Here is a 23,700-nt window from a genome sequence, read left to right as displayed (position 1 = left end):
GGGAGTGGCTGGGGTGTGACTGGTCCTTGATGATGCTGCCGGCCTTGCCGTGAAGAGTTAAATGGAGCTGTTAGTCCAAAGAATTTGCCCTCAGTCACCAAAGAGTTAAATGGAATCGCAGTTGCGACTGTGTGAGGAATGCTGTGATAGAGAAGTGTTGGGATTCCTAACCGGTACATAGCGTTGACGTGCTCACACGGAATGCCAGGGGCTGCTTTGATGTGGCGCACTTGCCCTCTCCTTTCAAAAATAAATACTGTTTTGTTTTTGTTTCCAAGGCGATGAAATGTTCTGGCTAAACAAGGGAACGATACCAGTAGGTGAGCTGCAGATACATGTCCCTCAGCCTTGAGGGAGGCACTCGTGCATTGATGTATTTGTAGTTCAGTTTAGAAATACAGTGTGGAAACATGTCCTTCAGCCCACCGAGTCCACGCCGACCAGTGATCTCCCTCTACCCAAGGGACAATTTACAATTTTTACCGAAAAGCCAATTAACCTACAAACCTGTACGTCTTTGGAGTGTGGGAGGAAACCAGAGCTCCCAGAGAAAACCCATTCGGTCACGGGGCGAACGTACAAACTCCAACCCAAAGTCAGGATGGAGCCCGTGGCTGTAAGCCAGCAACTCTACCGCTGCGCCCTGAATGTATTTGCACGCTCCACTAGCTCTGGAGATCTGGAACCCTTGCAATTCCCTGTCCAAGGTCGCAGAGACATGCTCGCTGAGGAGGCTCAAGGCAGCGATCAATTGATTTTTGACTCCTGATATTGTGTGCAGTTGCTGAGTTTCAGGACATCTTGCCACTCCCGGGAAAGTTCCAGGGGAATTCCCCTGGGATGGCGGGACTTTCATATGAAGAAAGACTGGATAGACTAGGCTTGTACTTGCTGGAATTTAGAAGACTGAGGGGGGATCTTATAGAAACATATAAAATTCTTAAGGGGTTGGAGAGGCTAGATGCGGGAAGATTGTTCCCGATGTTGGGGGAGTCCAGAACCAGGGGTCACAGCTTGATAAGGGGGAAGTCTTTTAGGACCGAGATGAGAAAACATTTCTTCACACAGAGAGTGGTGAGTCTGTGGAATTCTCTGCCACAGAAAGTAGTTGAGTCCAGTTCATTGGCTATATTTAAGAGAGAGTTAGATGTGGCCCTTGTGGCTAAAGGGATCAGGGGGTATGGAGAGAAGGCAGGTACAGGTTACTGAGCTGGATGATCAGCCATGATCATATTGAATGGCGGTGCAGGCTCGAAGGGCCGAATGGCCTACTCCTGCACCTATTTTCTATGTTTCTATGTTTCTATTTCCATGTGAGAAACGTGTCCCTTGGGGACCCGCCATTGGTGTGTGTTCCCCACTCCGAGCCACTTTACCCTGCGTTTCCACGCACTGACCAACTTCCACCCCTCCAGTTTCTGGAGTCAAGTCTCCATAATACACGTGGACAGCATGTAGTAGTGGGGGAGGAATGAATGACTTGTATATGTTTCTATAAGATCCCCTCTCATCCTTCTAAATTCCAGTAAATATAAGCCCAGTCGATCCATTCTTTCCTCCAAACCCGCAATATCTTAGACCAAACCTCCTCATGTCGAGAGGTATGAATATTGACTTCTCTAACTTCAGTAACCCTTGCTTTCCCTCCCTCTCCATCCCTCCCCATCCTTGTTCTCCGACCAGTCTGACTGCCCCCTTGATTAAATTTTACCTCAGTATGCTTCGTTGTCACCTTCCCTGGGCTAACAACGATCTATTCTACATTTTCCTTGAACGTCATCCCCTTTGATGTCACATTTTCACACCTTCCCCTTCCGTATCTCTGTGTCTCCCTCTCCTCTGGCTCTCAGTCTGAAGAAGAGTCTCGACCCGGAATGCCACCCATTCCTTCTCTCCAGAGATGCTGCCTGTCCCACTGAGTTACTCCAGCATTTTGTGTAAACCAGGCATAGTCTACGCTTCCCCCACACATAGTCTATGCTTGGTCTCACCAATTAGAGGGGGCCATGTAGGGAGCAACAATGCAGTACACAAGGTTGGAAGAGGTCACTTTCTTACCTGGAAGGGTTTGCTAACGTCTCTTGATGGAGGTGGGTTCAATTTGCTCAAGATACCATCTGCGTTTCTTACACTATAATCGGTTTAATTTATACCCTTCTATTTCCATAAAACATGCTGTTCTATAGCTTTAGGGGTCTGAATTCTTCCTTCTGCACTTTACTGTCTGTTTGCCAGGCGTCTCGTTCATTAACAAAGGTCAAGTGGTTCATTAAGGTTGTTAAGGCGATGAATTAGCATCATTCAATTTTACCTGTCTTTGAATGATTTAATGTACACGCTTTCTTCATGAAGTGTTTAACAAATCTTTTTATTTCAAGGAGATAAAAGTGAAGAGTTGTGGATACAGGATTAGCACCAGTAAAATTCTGCCGTGGTCTACATCGTCTGCCTGCTTGTGAGTGGAAATAAACCCAGTTGCGTGTCTGGCTGCAGATTTCTGCTCTGATATTGTGTAGGAAGGAACTGCAGATGCTGGTTTAAACCGAAGACAGACACAAAAAAGCTGGAGTAACTCAGCGGGACAGGCAGCATGGGTGATGTTTCAGGTCGAGACTGAAGAAGGGTCTAGACCTGAAACCTCACCCATTCCTTCTCTCCAGAGATGCTGCCTGTCCCGCTGAGTTACTCCAGGTTTTTGTGTCGATCTTCCGCTCTGATCTTGCAGCTTCTAATGTACGGTAGGCAGAACATTGGTGCAGTGGGTAGACCTGCAGCTTCACAGCGCCGGAGACCCAGGTTCAATCCTGACCTCGGGTGAAGGGGGCCCTGCTGAGAGCTGCGCAGCCGACCAGCCGACCAGGATCACTCTTGGCCACCGGTAGAGTGAGGAGAGGCATCTGTCTGTACGGAGTTTGTATGTTCATTCCGTGACACACGTGGATTTACTCTGGCAACTCCGGTTTCCTCCCACACTCCAAAGACGTACAGGTTTGTTGGTGAATTGGCATCTCTAAATTGTAAATAGTTTCAAGTGTGTAGGATAGTGCTAGTATACGGGTTGGCGCGGACTCGGTGGGCCGAAGGGCCTGTTTCCACACTGTATCTCTAAAGTCTAACGGAATGTGCATGAAATCATTAGAGGGTGTATAAAATTGAAGTAGAGGAATCGAGGACCAGAGAACATAGGTTTAAGGTGAAGGGGAAAAGATTTAATAGGAATCTGAGGGGTAACTTTTTCACAAGTGGGTGTATGGAACGATCTGCCAGAGGAGGTAGTTGAGGCAGGGACTATCGCAATTAGATAGGTACTTAAATAAGACAGGTTAAAAGGGATATGGGCCAAACGCAGGCAGGTGGGACTATTGTAGCTGGGACATGTTGGTTGGTGTGGGCAAGTTGGGCTGAAGGGCTCCAATGTTACATCTTGGCACTGAATGTTGTACCCTTTATCCTTTATCTGTGCAGTGTGGACGGCTCGATTGCAATCATATATAGCCATTTCTTTGTCTGGATAGCGTGCAAACAAAAGTTTTTCATTGTATCTTGGTAAATGTAACAATAATAAACTAAATGAACTAATTAACTAAGTTGGATATTGGGCGAGTCCTATTTTCCTGCATTTGGCCAATATTTCTCTAAATCCTTCCCATCCATATATCTGTCCAAATGTCTTTTTTTACAGTCATAAACCTACATACCGTGCAAGCCAATTAACCTACATACCGTGCACGTCTTTGGAGTGTGGGAGGAAACCGAAGATCTCGGAGAAAACCCACTCAGGTCACGGGGAGAACGTACAAACTCCGTACAGACAGCACCCGTAGTCGGGATCGAACCCGGGTCTCCGGCGCTGCATTCGCTGTAAGGCAGCAACTCTACCGCTACGCCACCGTGACCGCCTCTAGATTCTAGATCACTACTTCTATGTTATCCCAGTTTTGCATCCTGCACACTAGGGGCAATTTACAGAGGCCAATTAACCCACGAACCTGCACGTGTTTGGAATGTGGGAGGTAACCACAGCACCTGGAGAAAACCCACGTGGTCACAGGGAGAACATGCAAACTCCGCATAGACAGTACCCGAGCTCAGGATCAAACTCGGGTCTCTGGCGCTGTGAGGCAGCAATCTTACTGCTGCACCACTGTCCAGTGCAAAAAACAACATGGAAACCTGGACACATTGAATGACGATGAGTTAATGATTTAGTTGTGTTTGCTGAATATCCCAAAATCTCTCCGATTTTTTTGAAATGTTTAGCTTTTTTTCCCCCTTAAATTCTGGAAATTCCTAAGATGCAGGTGCTTACTCTGTGAGGAATGAGTACCGGCAACGGCAGACAATGAAATCACTCTCTGTCAGATATCATTCTGCTTTACCGGAAGGCAATGGATTTTAATATCATCGAGCTCCCAACATTAATTATCTCTTGGATTTAGCTACTCATGTGTCCTTAGCTTAAGCTTCCTTGCAGCTTAAAAGTGATTAGAACCAGTTCATTCCCAAGTAAAGCAACGAACTTAATTAAAGAAAGTATACTTATTTAACTGTTTGGTGTTGGTAAACTTCCCATGGTGTGAATGCCTGAGGTCACACTGTAGGATGTTGGCATCTATCCAGACGGAAAAAAAACTGCAGATGCTGGTTTAAATCGAAGGTAGACACAAAATGCTGGAGTAACTCAACGGGTCAGGCAGCATCTCGGGAGAGAAGGAATGGGTGACGTTTCGGGTCGAGACCCTTCGTCAGTCTGAAGAAGGGTCTCGACCCGAAACGTCACCCATTCCTTCTCTCCAGAGATGCTGCCTGACCCGCTGAGTTACTCCGGCATTTTGTGTTTGCCCAGCACCTCTCCAGTGGTGTGGAATTCCACTCCCGGTTTTAGAACAGTGTCAAAAGTGTTCAATTTATACTGGAGATCAGCTTCCGCAGAAACAGAGGATAATTGAGAAATCCATTCAGGGTTTGGATATTTATTTTGCAGGATCAACAAGGAATGGAAAGGAGCTAGTCAATTATCCAAGCCAAGGCCACTTCCCCCATCAGAAAGCACAGTCACATGCAAACATACTGGCAGACACCATTCAGCAAGCACAACTAAACCTTTAACTCGAAGGTAGACACAAAATGCTGGAGTAACTCAGCGGGTCTGGCAGCATCTCGGGAGAGAAGGAATGGGTGATGTTTCGGGTCGAGACCCTTCTTCAGACTGATGTCAGGGGAGGGGGCGGGACAAAGATAGAGTGCAGTCGGAGACAGGAAGACTGGTGGGAGAACTGGGAAGGGGGAGGGGAATAGAGAGGGAAAGTAAGGACTAACTGAAGTTAAACCATTTAACTCACCATTATTCAGCATAGATAGACACAAAGGGTGGTGGGTGTATGGACCAAGCTACCAGAGGAGGTGGTTGAGGCTGGGACTATCCCAACGTTTAAGAAACAGTTAGACAGGAACATGGATAGGACAGGTTTGGGATATGGACCAAGTGCAGGCAGGTGGGTCTAGTTTTAGATTTTATTTTAAATTTTAGAGATACAGTGCGGAAACAGGCCCTTCGGCCCACCGGGTCCACACCGCCCAGTATACTTTGGCTTCTGCACTATTGTAGTCTGGTTGACCTAAATTGCTGATGATGCATTGTATATTTACTTAGTATAAGAAAATAACTGCAGATGCTGGTACAAATCGAAGGTATTTATTCACAAAATGCTGGAGTAACTCAGCAGGTCAGGCAGCATCTCGGGAGAGAAGGAATGGGTGACGTTTCGGGTCGAGTCTCGACCCGAAACGTCACCCATTCCTTCTCTCCCGAGATGCTGCCTGACCTGCTGAGTTACTCCAGCATTTTGTATATTTACTTGTTGTTCTTGTTGTGTTTAATGTGCCTGTAAAGCTGCCGTAGGAATGTCATTGTGTAGGAAGGAACTGCAGATGCTGGATTACACCGAGGATAGACACAAAATGCTGAAGTAACTCAGCGGGACGGGCAGCATCTGTGGAGAGAAGGAATGGGTGACGTTTCGGGTCGAGACCCTTCTTCGTTGTTCTGGTTCATACCCAGTGCATCTGACAAATAAACACAATTGAGTCTTTGTCTCAATGCCACTGCGTACAAACAGTGAGATCATTCAATTTGGTGCTGGTTAAACCATTGCCATGTTTATAAAGAAATTAAAAGCAGTTTGGCCACGATGATCTCAGGAAGATGGTTCTTCTTTCATGAAATCTGGCGGGCACATATTCTCAGCTACCGCTTCCCAAGAAAGAGATTAGACCTTAGATAAACAGCAAATTCCACCACATAATTTAATTCCTTGTCCATTTCTCCATCCTAGAAACATGTGCCATTTTGATCCACCCACGCATTTTGTCTCTACTGATTTATATATTGGTTGTACATCCTAATTAGTGTCAAGCTGCCCTACACTGAACTGAACTGAACTGGTTTGTAAGTTCACAAGTGATAGGAGCAGAATTAGGCCCATCAAATCTACTCCACCATTCAATCATGGCTGATCTATCTCTATGCTCCTAACTGCATTCTCCTGCCTTCTCCCCATGACCCCTGACACCCGCACTAATCACCCGTTACTAAGGTAATGAATCGTTTCTGCAAATGTCTACGTTTTCAGATTTTTTTTCATTATTTCTCGCTTCTTGCTGAGTTCTTCAAATCTCCTACTAGGGTCCTACTTCTCCAGAATCGCAGAGTGTAGAATTCCCCACAGCTTCTGTTGCGATCAGACACCGGCAATCAACCAAACACCAGACGCGAAGGATGTCCTCCTTTATATTAAAAAAAACATTCCATCCAGTTCTATAAATAATTACATTGGCAGCGGTACAAACACAACAAATTGTTAATGATTCCTTCCAGTGACATCTGCAGAAATTCCAGGGTGATTGGAGCTCCTCATTTCCTCATTAATAGAAACATAGAAACGTAGAAAATAAGTGCAGGAGTAGGCCACTCGGCCCTTCGAGCCAGCACCGCCATTCAATATGATCATGGCTGATCATCCAAAATCAGTACTCCGTTCCTGCTTTCTCCCCATATCCCTTGATTCCGTTGGCCCTAAGAGCTATATCTAACTCTCTCTTGAAAATATCCAGTGACATCTGCAGAAATTCCAGGGTGATTGTAGCTACTCTGCTGTTCAATCATGGCTGATCTGTCTTTCCCTCCTAACACCGCATAACCTCTAACACCTTCATTAATCAAGAATCTGAAGAAGGCTAATCAGTCTGAAGAAGGGTCTCGACCCGAAACGTCCCCCATTCCTTCTCTCCCGAGATGCTGCCTGCCCTTTGAGTTACTCCAGCATTTTGTGTCTATCTTCGATTGAAACCAGCATCTGCAGTTCTTTCCTACACTAATCAAGAATCTATCTTGTAAATTTCCCCGGTGTGGGATGAATAAAGGAACATATTATCTATCTCTGCCTTAAAAATATCCACTGACTTGGCCTCCACAGCCTTCTGTGGCAATGAGTTCCATAGATTCACCACCCTCTGACTAAATAAATTTCTCCTCATCTCCTTCCTAAATGTCCTGGTCCTCAGAGGCTGCCTGAAGCCTGGAGAGTGAGTAAGTGTGTTGAGTGTAAACAGGCTGGAGAGTAAGTAAGAATGTTTCGCTCGCTGAAGGAATCGGGGGTCTGTGTGTTGGAGTGTGTGGGGAATGTCTGGAGTGCCAGAGGTCCAAGAGAATGGGTTAAAATTGCCATTGGGCCACAATAACATCCGCAAAGCCAATATACCTGTACATGTTCAAAGTAGAGCCTCGCTGAGTTGATGGTTGTGTTTCAGCAACAGAGTCAGATACAGGAAATTCACTGCCTTGGTTTACACAAAGGGTGGTGGGTGTATGGAACAAGCTGACGAAGGAGGTAGTTGAGGCAAGTAGTTGAGTCTATTACAATATTTAAAATATTTAACATGGATAGGACGGGTTTAGAGGGATAAGGGTCAAACGCAGGTAGGTGGGACTAGTGTTTATGGGGCATGTTGGTCGGTGTGGGCAAGTTGGGCCGAAGGGCCCGTTTCCACACTGTAACACTCTATGACTCTATGAGATTTAACTCACACACATGCATGCACACACATGCACACACACTCACGCAAGCGCACACACAAACACTCGCATGCACACATACATGCATGCATAAACAAGCATGCACGCACGCACACACATGCATGCATGCATATATGCACACACATGCACGCACATGCACGCACACGCACACACATGCACACACACGCACATGCATGCACACACACATGCATAGATATGTACAGACACACACACACGCACGCACACACATACACTCACAGGCACACATATACACATAAACGCACGCACGTACACACTCTCTCACACACGCACGCACATACATGCATGCACACACACGCATACACACACACGCCACACACACAAACATGCACACACTCACACTGACACATACACGACCGCACTGCAGCATCACAACTGTCACTTTAGGAGCCAGGGCAGCTATTTTATTGGGACTTGGACACCTCTGGTAGATCATCGAGTTCTCCCCCCACCTTTGAATCACGACACTCCTGAGATGGAGGCTCATGAATAAAACCGGGTTCATTTCTCCCTGCCTGTCTCTGGCTTCACAGCCGGTTCTTGTTAGCACTGCAGAATTCAAACAGATGCTCACAATGACTGACTCTGATGGAAAAGTTGCTGCTGGCTCTCAGATTATCAGAACAGATTGCTGCAATGTTATATCGTTCAGAAAAAAAAAAATCCCCCTTTTTTTGGTTTGACATACAGATGCCTCTTTGTTCTGGATTTTCAGAAGAGCTTGCCATTCCCCCACTCCCTCACAACGCAAACGTATCACAAAGGCAATCTACTGCTGTCAGCCTTCTTCAAACTAAGAGTGAGTGCGCGGAATTACATGGGAGACATTACACCAGCAGAGCAGAGACCGATGGTGATAGTGTACCAACCACAGCAGTACAGTTGTCCAGCTTTCTATATCAGTGCAGAGAGCCTTAAAAATACAGCCAACATCAACAAACAACTCCCTCCACCCTCACCACACCCACATTTCGCAATTACCACCGGGAAACATAGAAACATAGAAAATAGGTGCAGGAGGAGGCCATTTGGCTCTTCGAGCCAGCACCGCCATTCATTGCTGATCATCCACAATCAGTAACCCGTGCCTGGCTTCTCCCCATATCCCTTGATTCCGCTAGCCCCGAGAGCTCTATCTAACTCTTCTCAGGAGGAAGGTACAGGAGCCTGAAAAACTTGACCTTCAGCTTCAAGAACAGTGGAATATTTCAGTGGGTATTTTTTAAGGCAGAGATAGACAAACTCTTGGTTAGAACAGGGGGTGTGAAGGGTTGCGGGGAGAAGGCAGGAAAATGGGATTAGGAGGCCGAGATCAGCCACGATTGAATGGGGGAGTAGACTTGATGGGCCGAATGGCTTAATTCTACTCCTATAACGTGAACTTGTGAGCAGCTTCTTCCCAACAACCATCAGGCCCTTGAACACTGCACAACACTAACCTCAGAAACTATTTGGTCAGTGGGCGCACGTTAGGCCGAGGGGCCTGTTTCCACATTGTGTGATTCTATGACCACATCTTCTATGGATTGTGTCTTTCACTGCGTAAGGGCTTTAGTTTTCCACTCTGTTTACCTAGTATTACGGTAATTAATTTATTGTAGTTTTGATTATTATACCTTATCTCGGATTTACTCAGTTTATCATGTTCATAGGTTTATAGGGTCTAGGAGCAGAATTTGGCCATTCGGCCCATCAAGTCTACTACACCATTCAATCATGGCTGATCTATCTTTCCCTCTCAACCCCATTCTCCTGCCTGAGCCCCATAACCTCTGACATCCGCACTAATCAAGAATCTCCGCTTAAAAATATCCACTGACTTGGCTTCCACAGACGTCTGTGGCAATGAATTCCACAGACTCACCACCCTCTGACTAAAGAGATTCCTCCTCATCTCATTTCTAGAGCTGCACTAAGTAAGGGTCCTGTTCCACTTAGGTGTGCTTTTAGGCGACTGCCGGCGACTGTCATAGTCGTAGCAGGTCGCCGAAAAAACGGTGACTGGACCCCCCTACGACAATGTCTACGACAAGCTACAACAACCCACCACCTAGTCGACATCAAGCTATGGCAAGCTACCGACAACCGGCGACCCAGTCGTTGCGACTTAGGACGTCCACCTACGACCGCGCCTACGACAACCTACGACCACACAAGCGACAACCTACGACAACTGAAGTCAACTCACGTCTACCCGTGACAAGCTACGACCGTGTCGGCGACAACTGAAGACAATTCAGGTCATTTTGGCCTCCGGTTTTGACGTCGGTACCTGTCGCTGGTGGTCGTCGGTAGTCGCCAATGGAATTCACCGAGGTCAGCACCGGCGACAACCTACGTCACCTGGCGACAACCTACGACAGCGCCCCCATCAGGAGACGTCAAGCTACGATCATTGGCATCAAACCAACAGTCGCCAAAATTTGTTTAACATTTCAAAATCCAGCAGCGACCAGAAAAACGCTACGACTCTTTTGGAGACGACTCACGACCACGCAGGCGACACCCCGGCAACCGTGCGGCGACGGCCTAGTCACCTGTAGACGCCTAAACAATAGCCTAAGTGGGACAGGGGTTTTAGAATGTTATTATTCCTTTGTCAGTATTTATGACAACGTAACACTCTTGACTCTTGAAGAGAGACACGTAATGCTGGAGTAGTTCTGGGGACAGGCAGCATCTCTGGAGAGAAGGAATACGTGACGTTTCAGGTCAAGACCCTTCTTCAGACTGAGAGTCAGGGGAGAGGGAGACCCAGAGATAAGGAAGGGCAAGGTGTGAAAACGAGGGATCAAAGGGGATGGGAATCAAGGAAAATGTAGAATAGACCATTGTTACCACGGGAAGGTGAGAATGAGGCAGACAAAGGTAAAATTTAATCAGGAGGACAACTGGGAAGGGGGGGGGGGGGTGAATGGAGAGAGAGGGAAAGCAAGGGTTACTTGAAGTTTGAGAAGTCAATATTCATGCCGCTGGGTTGTAAGTGGAGTTTACAGTCTGTGCTAAATAAAATCCATTCCAGAAGCTTATCCCTGTTTTGGAGATTTAATATGCAAAGTGAACGTTGAATGGGCAGCAGGCTTCATGTTTGTAAGTTCACAAGTTCTTAAGTGGTAGGAGTAGAATAAGGATATTCAACCCATCAGGACCACTCAATCATTCAATCATGGCTGATCTATCTCCCCCTTTCTCCTGCCTTCTCCCCATAACCCACGTCACCTGGACTAATCCAGAATCTATCTATCGCTGCCTTAACAATATCCACTGACTTGGCCCCCACAGCCTCCTGTGGCAAAGAATTCCACAGATTCACTGCCCTCTGACTAAAGAAATTCTTCCTCATCTCCTACCTAAAGGAACGTCCTTTTATTCTTCGGCTATGACCTCTGATTCTAGACTCTCCCACAATACTCTCACCACCCGCTGTATTGTCATCGTTAATTGGAGGTATTTGATCCCCCTATGTATTCTTGGTTCCTCCCACTTTACCAATGGTGGACAGAACCTTGCCTTGCAGCGTCACTTATCGATGTCACAGGAGTCCCTTAGTCAGGTTGCCCTTGATGGTGAGAACTCGTCCACTTCTTTGATGGTCTGGCCATTCGGTTACGTGCATGTTTGTCACCCGCCCGATTCTGCGGTTCTTTGAGTTGTGGGTGTTTGCTGAGTTTTATAGAGGTCCCCTACATCAGAATTCCTGGAAAGCCAAACATTTAGTCTCCATGAAGACAGACACAAAAATCTGGAGTAACTCAATGGGTCAGAGAGCATCGCTGAAGAAAAGGAATAGGCCCAGACCCTTCTTCAAATTCGACCTGAAATGTCACCTATTCCTTCTCTCCAGAGATGCTGTCTGACCCGTTGAGTTACTCCAGCATTTTGTGTCTATCTTCGGTGTAAACCACCATCTGGAGTTCCTTCCTCCACATTTACTCTACTTGCGTGGCGTATCGCAGTAAAATAATGGACATTTTCTCAACAGGGCATGAGGGTTTAAGTTTGCAGGCAGCACTGCTGTGTTTGGGTTCCGGTCTTCTGAGTTTCTTTGTGCCACTGACAGCATCATTCAGAGGTTGAATTAATCCTTCCTGCAATATACTACTGGAGGATATTTCCACTAAACTTTCACTTCTCAGAAACGATTGTTGCTGCAAAATAATCTGTTCTTTCAATCACCATGTCACATGCACTTTAAGATGGCTTTTCCCCTTGTTGCAGGGGACCTGCCTGTACTTTCTGTACTTTTGTACATTGGAGTTGGCTCAAGCATAGTTATCCAGTTCAGTCATGGTTTTCTGCGGCTAGCTTGGCTGCCAGAGTCATCTGGATTGATTTGATCTTATTACCTTTGTAGGGAAGTATTAGTCAAGCTGATCTGTGCGACTTAAGAGATGTCTTCAGGTTCTGAACACTTTTTATACCCATTCACTCGACTTGCTAGGTACGTAAATGCACAATTTGCAGATCACCTAGAAATGCCTTCTGCAGGTTAAATCTACAGATTACTGATTGCAGGCACAGGTTACTGATGTGAATGATCAGCCATGATTGCAATGAATGGCGGTGCTGGCTCGAAGGGCCAAATGGCATCCTCCTGCACCTATTCTCTATGTTTCTATGTATCTATGCCAAATATGTTCAACTATTCAAATATGTTCAGTCTGAAGAAGGGTCTCAACCTGAAGAAGGGTCTCAACCATGCATTCCTTCTCTCCAGAGTTGCTGCCTGGCCCGCTGAGTTACTCCAGCTTTTTGAGTCTATGCTCAACTATTGTACATATTACTCGAATTATAATATTTATCCTTTTGAAATCAATCAGCAAAATTTAGTTACAATAGAGTTATAGAGTCATAGAGTCATACAACACTTGGCGGCACGGTAACACAGCGGTAGAGTTGCTGCCTTTCAGCGCCAGGGACCCGGGTTCGATCCTGACTACGGGCGCTGTCTGTACGGAGTTTGTACGTTCTCCCCGTGACCTGCGTGGGTTTTCTCTGAGACCTTCCATTTCATCCCTCACTCCAAAGACAATTCTGACAGGTACATGGATAGGACAGGTTTGGAGGGTTATGGACCAAGCGCAGGCAAGTGGGACTAGGATAGCTGGGACATTGTTGGCCGGTGTGGGCTTTGGGCCTAAGGGCCTGTTTCCACACTGTATCACTCTATGACTCGATGACTCTATCTGGACCAGGCTCAATGGACGAAGTTGTCTTCACCTGTTCCTGTTCTTATTTCTCGAGGTATTACCTAGCTGTTGGAACCCAGAAGTTTTTCAAACCTATTTAAGAAGATAAGCTCTTAACCATACCGTGAAAGATTAGACGCCATCACAATAGATTTGCTGTAATGAATGCGAGAGTCTGCCCGATGTCAGCAGGTCTCCTGACAGCAGAACAGAAGGAAGATGCAAGGTGATTAATTTTCTAACATGATAAATATTTTATTACAACCAATGGAACAATAGAAATTGTCGAACCTCTGGATGCAGAGGAAGAATAAATTGAACGATTGAAACGGTCTTGAACCTTAATCTCTGTTTAGTTTAATTCAGTTTAATTTAGTTTAGAGGTACAGTGAGGAAACAGGCCCTTCGGCCCATCGAGTCCGCACTGATCAGCGATCACTACACATTCTACACAAGAGACAATTTTTACACTCATACCAAGCCAATTAACCTACAAACCTGCACGTCTTTGGAGTGCGGGAGGAAACCAAAGTTCCCAGAGAAAACCCACGCAGAACATACAAACTCCATACAAACAGCAACCGTAGTTGGGATGGAACCGAGGACTCTGGCACTGTAGGCGCTGTAAGGCAGCAACTCTACCGCTGCGCCACCGTGCCTCTGTTCTGCTCCTCTCCTGAATTCATCCTCTGTTACCCGATCGTCACGTTGTTGTTGTTTGTCATTTTCCTCGTTCCTTCTTCATCGTTCCAAGGCTGCTCACGGTTTAACCACCTGAAGAAAACTCTGATCTTGCACATTCAAAAACAAATTGGTCTTGTATTTCAAAACAGGTTTAAGCAAATGAAACTTAAAACGAGGAACCTATCTGATTTGGTATTAACTGTAAATAACCTATTACGGTTATTCATTTATTCATTTATTTTCATTCTTTTTTTGAGCTCACCAATGCCTCTGCTTCCTTAAAAGATTGAGGAGATTCAACATGTCGCTGAATTCTCTATTGAGCTTCCACCAGTGTAGAGTAGAGAGCTTAATGGCCACTCGCATCACAGCCTGTTTCATCAGTTCAAACGTCAAGAATGAAGGAGATTACAGAGAGTGGTCGACACTGCCCAGTCCATCACCCGCAATAAATTCCCCACCGTCGAAGGGATCTACAGGAGGCGCTGCCTCTACTGCTGCACCACTGTGCTGTCCGTGTGGAGTTTGCATGCTCTCCCTGTGACCGTGTGGGTTTTCTCCAGGTGTTCCCGTTTCCTCCCACATTCCAAAGACGTGCAGTTTTGTAGGTTAATTGGCCGTTGTAAATTGCCCCTCGTGTGTAGGATGTAGGGTCGCCAACCGTCCCATATTAGCCGGGACATCCCGTATTTTGGGCTAAATTGGTTAGGCCTGCGGGCCGCTGTAGGCCGGGACAGTGTCGGCTAGCGGAGTGCATTCGGGGAGCGGGGCCGAGTGTGTTCGCCTAATAGAGGTTGCTTAGCAACCCGCCTCCCGGCCCGGGCGGCCGCCATTGGTGGAGCGGGAGCACGTGGTCGCTGGCTGGGTGAGATCACGTGGGGGCGCGGGGCGGTGACGTCACCTTGTCCCATATTTGGGAGTGAGGAAGTTGGCAACCCTGTAGGATGCAAAAGTGGGATAACATAGAACTAATGTTTGGGTGATCAATTGTCACCGTGGACTCTCGTGGACTGAAGACCTTTTCCCATGCTGTATCTCCAAACTAAACAAGAGTACAAATTACACTGCAGTATGTCTGAGAGCAACCAATAACCTCCTCACCTTTCTGTGCTTTCACTGCCGAGAACAGTGAACCTTCATACATAAAAGTCACGGCTTATATTACCTGTTTTATTTAAAAGACACAAAGTGGTGAACACTGCCCAGTCCAGCAATGGAACTGACCTCCCCACCATCGAAGGCATCTGTAGGAGGTGGTGCCTCAAAAAGGCAGTCAGCATTGTCGAAGACCCACACCTCATTTCATTCCTGCTATTGAGAAGAAGGAATAACCTCTGAAAACCGTGACCTCCAGGTTCAGGAACAGCTTCTTCCCAACGACCATCAGGCTCTTGAACACTGCACAACTTTAACTAAACTACAGATAGACACAAAATGCAGCAGTAACTCAACGGGTCGGGCAGCATCTGTGGAGAAAAGGAATAGGCGATGTTTTGGGTCGAGACGCTTCATTAGACTAAACTACCATTACCTAAACTATGAAGTATGTTTCTTTATGTAGGAAGGAACTGCAGATGCTGGTTTACACCAATGATAGACACAAAATACTGAAGTAACTCAGCGGGACAGGCAGTATGTCTGGATAGAAGGAATGAGTGACGTTTCGGGTCGAGACTCTTCTTCAGACAAAGAAACTACTATTCTTTGGAGAGAAGGAATGGGTGACGTTTTGGGTTGAGACCCTTCTTCAGACTCTGCCTGTCCTGCTGAGTTACTCCAGCATTTTGTGCCTATTATTGATTTAAACCAGCATCTGCAGTTCTTTCCTACGCAACTATATTTCTTTGTTTTATTTTTACTCTTTAGTTGCACTGAGGACGTTGGGCTTTTCTGCGTGAGTTTTGGCGTAATTAATTTATTGAATGTTTCATTTGTTTATTGTGTTAACTATGAGTATTGTGCTTACAGGTTGGCTATGTTACTGCAAGTAAGAATGTCGTTGTTCTGTTGTCCGTACATAAGACAATTAAACACTTACTCCTCTTTTGAGGAATGAAGGCCCCCCTCCCATTCCAATCCCTATCTTGTTATGTTTCTAGATTGTATAACAGAAATTTATTGGGAACTGTGTCTGTGGAACATTCTTGTTGTATTACAGTACAGTTTTATGGCAGAGGTACTGATTTTTTATGATGCAGCTGTGACCCAGAAGTTTGCCAAAAGAATGCAACCCTTCCCTCAATACACTGCAAAATGAGGAAACAGCCCAAGACCTTAAGCTGAACACCACCACCACCACATGAAACCCAGACTGTTGCAGAAGGCTTTTTATTTTGGTGTCTGAAATGATGCAACTCAGAAAACGTTTCAATTAATTAAACTGAAGCTGCGTTTGACTGCCGTTACCTTGGGACGGCACGGTGGCGCAGCGGTAGAGTTGCTGCCTTACAGCACCAGAGACCCGGGTTTGATCCTGACTACGGGAGCTGTGCTCCGGTTTCCTCCCACACTCCAAAGACGTACAGGTTTGGTAGGCTAATTGGTTTGGTAAAATGGCAAATTGTCCCTCGTGTGTGTAAGATAGTGTGCAGGGATAGCTGGTTGGCGCGGACTCGGTGGGCCGAAGGGCCTGTTTCCATGCTGTATCTCTAACCTAAACTAAACTAAACTCAACTCAACTCAACTCAACTCAACTCAACTCAACTCAACTCAACTCAACTCAACTCAACTCAACTCAACTCAACTCAACTCAACTCAACTCAACTCAACTCAACTCAACTCAACTCAACTAAACTCAACTAAACTAAACTGAACAACTAAACTAAACTAAATTGGACTAAGCTAAACTAAGCTAAAACTGCAACTACACTGCATTATGGATTGAGGCCTTTCGCATTGGAATTGAATCTTCTGGCACCTGACTTGTGCCCTCTCTGCCTAGATGCCCACAGTTGCTTTCCAACAACTCTGAGTTTTGAGAGAGTAGGTGCTCCCTCACTACACTGGATGTTTTCAAGAGAGAGTTAGATTTAGCTCTTCGGGCTAACGGAATCAAGGGATATGTGGAAAAAGCAGGAACGGGGTACTGATTTTGGATGATCAGCCATGATCATATTGAATGGCGGTGTTGGCTCGAAGGGTCGAATGGCCTACTCCTGCACCAATTTTCTATGTTTCTATGTTTCTATGTTTCTATGCACTGTTGGTGGCTGCTTGAACTGTCCTCTCAGTTGGAGCAAACCCAGGCAGCTCTAGACAGCTTCTATCAGAGAAGAGCCTTGTAATCCTGTGTCTTAGTTTCAGGTCAGAATCCACCCTAAAGAGTTTAGGCAGACTTCCAAATTGCCACAGTTAGACACAAAATGCTGGAGTAACTCAGCGAGGCGGACAGCATCTCTGGAGAGAAGGAATGGGTGACGTTTCATGTTGGGACCCTTCTAAATTGCCACAATGATATATAGCTGCTTTCAAAGAGATTTTCATATTGATAAGCCATGATTCCACTGTAATTGCTGGTTAGACCTGAAGTGGGAATGCTCACCTTTAAGATGCTCCTTAATGTGACCTGTGTCCTCCTGTTCAAATATATACTTGTGCGATTTGGTGTCCAATTTTGGTTGGTAACATCTCTATGGGACAGCTTGGGGCCATTTACAACATCTAGATTGCTACACAGATTCAAGTTGTTGCTCGTGAGGGAGGCCCAACATGGAATGCAATGGACCATTACAGATGGTGACTTGGACAGGTTGTGTGAGTGGGCGGATACATGGCAGATGCAGTTTAATGTGGATAAGTGTGAGGTTATCCACTTTGGTGGTAAGAATAGGAAGGCAGATTATTATCTGAATGGTGTCAAGTTAGGAAAAGGGGACGTACAACGAGATCTGAGTGTCCTAGTGCATCAGTCACTGAAAGGAAGCATGCAGGTACAGCATGCAGTGAAGAAAGCCAATGGAGTGTTGGCCTTCATAACAAGGGGAGTTGAGTATAGGAGCAAAGGGGTCCTTCTGCAGTTGTACAGGGCCCTAGTGAGACCGCACCTGGAGTACTGTGTGCAGTTTTGTTCTCCAAATTTGAGGAAGGATATTCTTGCTATTGAGGGCGTGCAGCGTAGGTTTACTAGGTTAATTCTCGGAATGGCGGGACTGTCATATGTTGAAAGACTGGAGCGACTAGGCTTGTATACACTAGAATTTAGAAGGATGAGAGGGGATCATATCGAAACGTATAAGATTATTAAGAGGTTGGACACGTTAGAGGCAGGAAACATGTTCCCAATGTTGGGGGAGTCCAGAACCAGGGGCCACAGTTTAAGAATAAGGGGTAGTCCATTTAGAACTGAAATGAGGAAAAACTTTTTCAGTCAGAGAGTTGTGAATCTGTGGAATTCTCTGCCTCAGAAGGCAGTGGGGGCCAATTCTCTGAATGCATTCAAGAGAGAGCTAGATAGAGCTCATAAGGATAGTGGAGTCAGGCGGTATGGGGAGAAGGCAGGAACAGGGTACTGATTGAGGATGATCAGCCATGGAATGGCGGTGCTGGCTCGAAGGGCCGAATGGCCTCCTCCTGCACCTATTGTCTATTGTCTATTGTCTATTGGCACGGTGGCACAGCTGGTAGAGCTGCTACCTCAGGGCGCCAGAGACTCTCATTCGATCCTGACTTCAGGTACTCACTGTGTGAAGTTTGCACATTCTCCCTGTGTCCACGAGGGTTTCCTCTGGGTGCTCTGGTTTCGTAGAGTCATAGAGTGACACAACATGGAAACAGGCCCTTCGGCCCAACTTGCCCACACTGGCCACTATGTCCCAGCTACACTAGACCCAGCTGCCCGCGTTTGGCCCACATCCCTCCAAACCTGTCTTGTCCATGGTTTCTTCCCACATCCCAAAGTCGTGTGGGTTTGTAAGTTAACATTGCACAGCAATAGAAATATTTCTGTAGGAAACCCGGTCCAATTGCACAGCTGTAAAAATGCAATGGTTTTAATCATTGGGCGTGATCGGGTTTCATCTCACTACGATCATGTTGTCCCATCTGCTACAAAGAGCCTGGGGGCACAATAGTGGAGAGCTGCAGCAGAACTTCCTGATGTCCAAACCCTTACTCAACGTCACTGAAGGAAATGTGGCCTGGCATTATCAACGCACTGTATGTGGGAGCTTGGATGTGAAAATTAACCTGTTCACTGCCAAGTTTCTTCTTTTACTATTGGCCAAGACTCGAGTATATCAAGGGTGGCACTGAACAGGTTAAATGCTGCAGATAGACACAAAATGCTGGAGTAACTCAGCAGGACAGGCAGCATCTCCGGAGAGAAGGAATGGTTGATTTTTCGGGTCGAGACCCTTCTTCGGACTGAAGAAGTCAGATTTCAGACTGAGTCTGAAGAAGGGTCTCGGCCCGAAACGTCACCCATTTCTTCTCTCCGGAGTTGCTGCCCGTCCCGCTGAGTTACTCCAGTATTTTGTGTCTATCTTCGGTTTAAACCAGCATCTGCAGTTCCTTCCTGCACAGGTTAAATGCTGCGTTGCTTATATTACAACAGAGAGAGGGAACCCAGGCTCAAGAGAAGTGGTTATCCACTTTAGGTGAAGAGGAGGGATTTCACCTCAGAGTGCCTTGGAATCATTATCCCAGGAGAACTGTGTTGGGCAAGTCATTGAATGTATAGGAGCTGGGGTTTTTTTGATCAGCAGGGAAGTTGAAGGATATGGGGAACAGGCAGGAAAATGGTGCCAGGGCCAAAATCAGACCACCCACGTTATTACTGAATGCTGAGCAGGCTCGGAGGGCTGTGTGCCTGAATCCTGCCCTCCACTTTTATGTTTGTGGCGCTGATTACCATTTTTAAGGGAGCTGCCAAAATTCAGTGAGGATTATTTTCGCAAGGATGAACGGAAAAATGCTGAAAAGGAGCAGAGTTTGCGTTTGCAACGCCCAGAAGTAAATAAATAGCCAGCTTTCTATTCGAGAGGCCGGGGAGAGCTCTTTCCCAGCGTATGGTTCAGACTCGTAGTGCACTCCACCGCGTGGTTTTTCCTTACACATTCTTGCTTTGTCCCTCTCGGTTTTGCAGAGTGTTATGTCAGCTTCATTGCTATTGTGCCCCTTCTGTTACAGTGCAAACCTCCACATAGCAATCCCGTTCAATCATAACTGTTTATGCCTGACTTAGCAGTGAAAGTCATCTGGATTGATTTAATCCCTCTACCTTAGCAGGAAAATATTATTCAGGCAGATCTGCTTGTGTTCTCCGAGCCGCGTACGGAACATTTCTGTTTGGTCATTTGATTTTATTGAGTAATTGAAGCCTATTTTGTTACTAAAGTGATTATAATCAAGAAGAAAATGCTCCAGCCATTGCAAATGTCTGTCTTTGATCACAAGGCATAAATGAAAATTCATAACACATTGGTTCACACGGCTTTGTTGATGATCCAGCAGTATTTATACTGGGGTAGCCAGCCAAAGCAGATTTAAACAGGAGCCACATCCCTCTGTCTAAGGTCTACGATCATTCTATTCCATTCTATTCCATTGTGTAAATAAAATCACTGTTTCGATCCACACTGACTGCTTGTGGTAAATAAGTCTTTCTTTAACACTCACTGTCGGTGGAGAAATATTAGTTGCTGGACAAAGAGATGGAATTGCCCCTTAAACTTCAAATTAACCCTTTGAATATGCGTCAATCCAACAATCTGGATCTGGAATTAAACACTGCTTTCCGTTGCATACAAACCTGTCTGGAATCAGTGCTCGAAGCCCATTTGCTTGGTTACATATCCTTCATAAGTATCATTCTCATTCCATTTCCATCCATTCCGTCAGCCCTTCCACACCAGAGGCCCTGGATGGTTGTTTGTTAGTCATTGCTGTGATTTCCATTGAAGCTACAAGTGTATACGATAAAGAGAACATTCATTGGATTACGGGAACAATCGATAGATTTAAAGTCCATCATGCTTTTGTGCAGCTTTGATTTCTTTGTGCAGTTGTCTTCACCACGGAGCCCCAGTGTCAGAGGTTCAGACTGAGGCCCCAGGGAGGCAGAGGGCACAGCTTGCTTCATGTTCCTCTGGGTCCCTGCTCTTCCTTTGGGAAAACAAGTGCCCAGCCTGTCCAGGTGGGTCTTTGCCGAAGGGAGTGTGACAAGTCTCCAGAGAAACAGGTCCAATGATGGGGAGAGGTCAACTTTCTGGGGCTTTAGCTGCAGCGCGTGGAGCCATAAAGCAGGGAAACAGGCCCTTCGGCCCAACTCATCCATACCGACCAAGATGAGTCTGAAGAAGGGTCTTGACCCGAAACGTCACCCACTCCTTCTCTTCAGAGATGCTGCCTGACCTGCTGAGTTACTCCGGCATCTTGTGTCTATCTTCGATGTAAACTGGCATCTGCAGTTCCTTCCTACACATTTCATCTGCCCCATCCAAACTATTCCCAAAACCTTTCCAATCTATGTACCTGTACAAATGTCTTTTAAATGCTAAAACAGTCAAGTCAAGTCAAGTCAATTTTATTTGTATAGCACATTTAAAAACAACCCACGTTGACCAAAGTGCTGTACATCTGATTAGGTACTAAGGAAAAAATGAAACATACAGTAGCACGCAAACAGTTCACAGCGCCTCCTCAATGAGCCTCAAACGCTAGGGAGTAGAAATAGGTTTTGAGCCTAGACTTCAAGGAGTCGATGGAGGGGGCAGTTCTGATGGGGAGAGGGATGCTGTTCCACAGTCTAGGAGCTGCAACCGCAAAAGCGCGGTCACCCCTGAGCTTAAGCCTAGACCGCGGGATAGTCAGTAGCCCCAAGTCGGCCGACCTGAGGGACCTGGAGTTAGAGAGGTGGGTTAGAAGATTTTTGATGTAGGGTGGGGAATGTCCATTTAGGGCTTTGGGCTTTATATGTGAATAGGAGGAGCTTGAAGTTGATTCTGTACCGTACAGGGAGCCAGTGGAGAGAGGCCAGAATCGGCGTGATGTGGTCCCTTTTATGGGTACCCGTCAGGAGTCTCACTGCAGTGCCCAGGGTTCTCCCATATCCCTTTAAACCTTTCCCATCCATGAACCTGTCCAAATACCTTTTAATACCTGTCCACTCGTCCCTTCCTACCCAAACCACCCCATCCCCGGGCACTTTCCCCTGCAACCGCACGAGATGCGACACCTGTCCCTTTACCTCCCCCCTCAACTCCATCAAAGGACCCAAACAGTCTTTCCAGGTGAGACAGAGGTTCACCTGCACCTCCTCCAACCTCATCTATTGCATCCGCTGCTCTAGATGTCAACTTATTTATATCGGCGAAACCAAGCGCAGGCTCGGCGATCGCTTCGCTGAACACCTGCGCTCGGTCCGCATTAACGCAACTGATCTCCCGGTGGCCCAGCACTTTAACTCCCCCTCCCATTCCCAGTCTGACCTCTCTGTCATGGGCCTCCTCCAGTGCCATAGTGAGGCCCGCCGGAAATTGGAGGAGCAGCACCTCATATTTCGCCTGGGCAGTTTGCAGCCCGGTGGTATGAACGTCGACTTCTCCAACTTCAGATAGCTCCTCTGTCCCTCCCTTCCCCTCCTCCTTCCCAGATCTCCCTCTATCTTCCTGTCTCCACCTATATCCTTCCTTTGTCCCACCCCCGACATCAGTCTGAAGAAGGGTCTCGACCCGAAACGTCACCCATTCCTTCTCTCCCGAGATGCTGCCTGACCTGCTGAGTTACTCCAGCATTTTGTGAATAAATCAAATACCTTTTAAATGTTGCTATCTTACCTGCCTCAACTACTGCCTTTGGCATCTCGTTTCACATACCCAACACCTTCTGAGAGAAAAAAAACAGCTCCTCAGTTTCCTATTAAATCTTTCCCCTCTCAGCTTAAACCTCTGTCCCCTGCCTCTTGATCCTCCTACCCTGGGAAAAAGATTCTGTGCATTCACCCTGTCTGTATTCCCCCCATGGTAAAATGTTGGGACTATTTTTCCACATCCCTTGGAACCATCCTGAACAACCTCCTTGGAGAAATCAGAAATAACTTTCACAACAAGCTGCAGATGTACAACTCAGGAACGAGAGACTGGCTCAGTGCAAAATATGGAGCAAAGCTTCAGAAATCGTAAACCTTTGAGTCTTGAACAGATTTATAAAATCATGAAATTGTAGAATCATGAGGGGAATTATAAAATTCTGAGGAGAAAGATAGGGTGAATGCACAGAGCCTTTTACTCTAGGGTAAGAGAATCAAGAACTAGAGGACATCGGTTTAAGGTGAGAGAGGAAAGATTTAATAGGAATCTGAGGGATAACGTTTTTACACAGAGGTTGGTGGGTTTCTGGAATGGGCTGCCAGAGGTAATAGTTGAGGCAGCTACTATAACTATATTTAAATGGTGTTTGGATTGGTACATGGGTAGGAAGGGTTTAGAGAGGTATGGGCCAAATGTAGGCAAATTAAACTTGCTGGGATGAGGCAACTTAGTTGGCATGGACCAGATGGGCCGAAGGGCCTGTTTCTGTGCCATATGATTCTATGACTGTAACTGTTACAGTACAGATGGAGGCCATTCTGCCCATCATGTCATTGCCAGCACCTAGCAGATCGACCTGATGAATCCTGTTCTCTCTTCTCTTTGCCCAAAGCCTAGCATATGATTTTCCATTGTGCCTCTCAGATTTATTTTTGAATTAAGTGATCAGTTCTCGTTTCAAATCGTA

Source organism: Rhinoraja longicauda, chromosome 35 (assembly GCF_053455715.1).
Source record: "Rhinoraja longicauda isolate Sanriku21f chromosome 35, sRhiLon1.1, whole genome shotgun sequence".
NCBI classification, from domain to species: domain Eukaryota; kingdom Metazoa; phylum Chordata; class Chondrichthyes; order Rajiformes; family Arhynchobatidae; genus Rhinoraja; species Rhinoraja longicauda.
The sequence above is the reverse complement of the archived record's forward strand: the minus strand, read 5'-3'. Positions refer to the sequence as shown.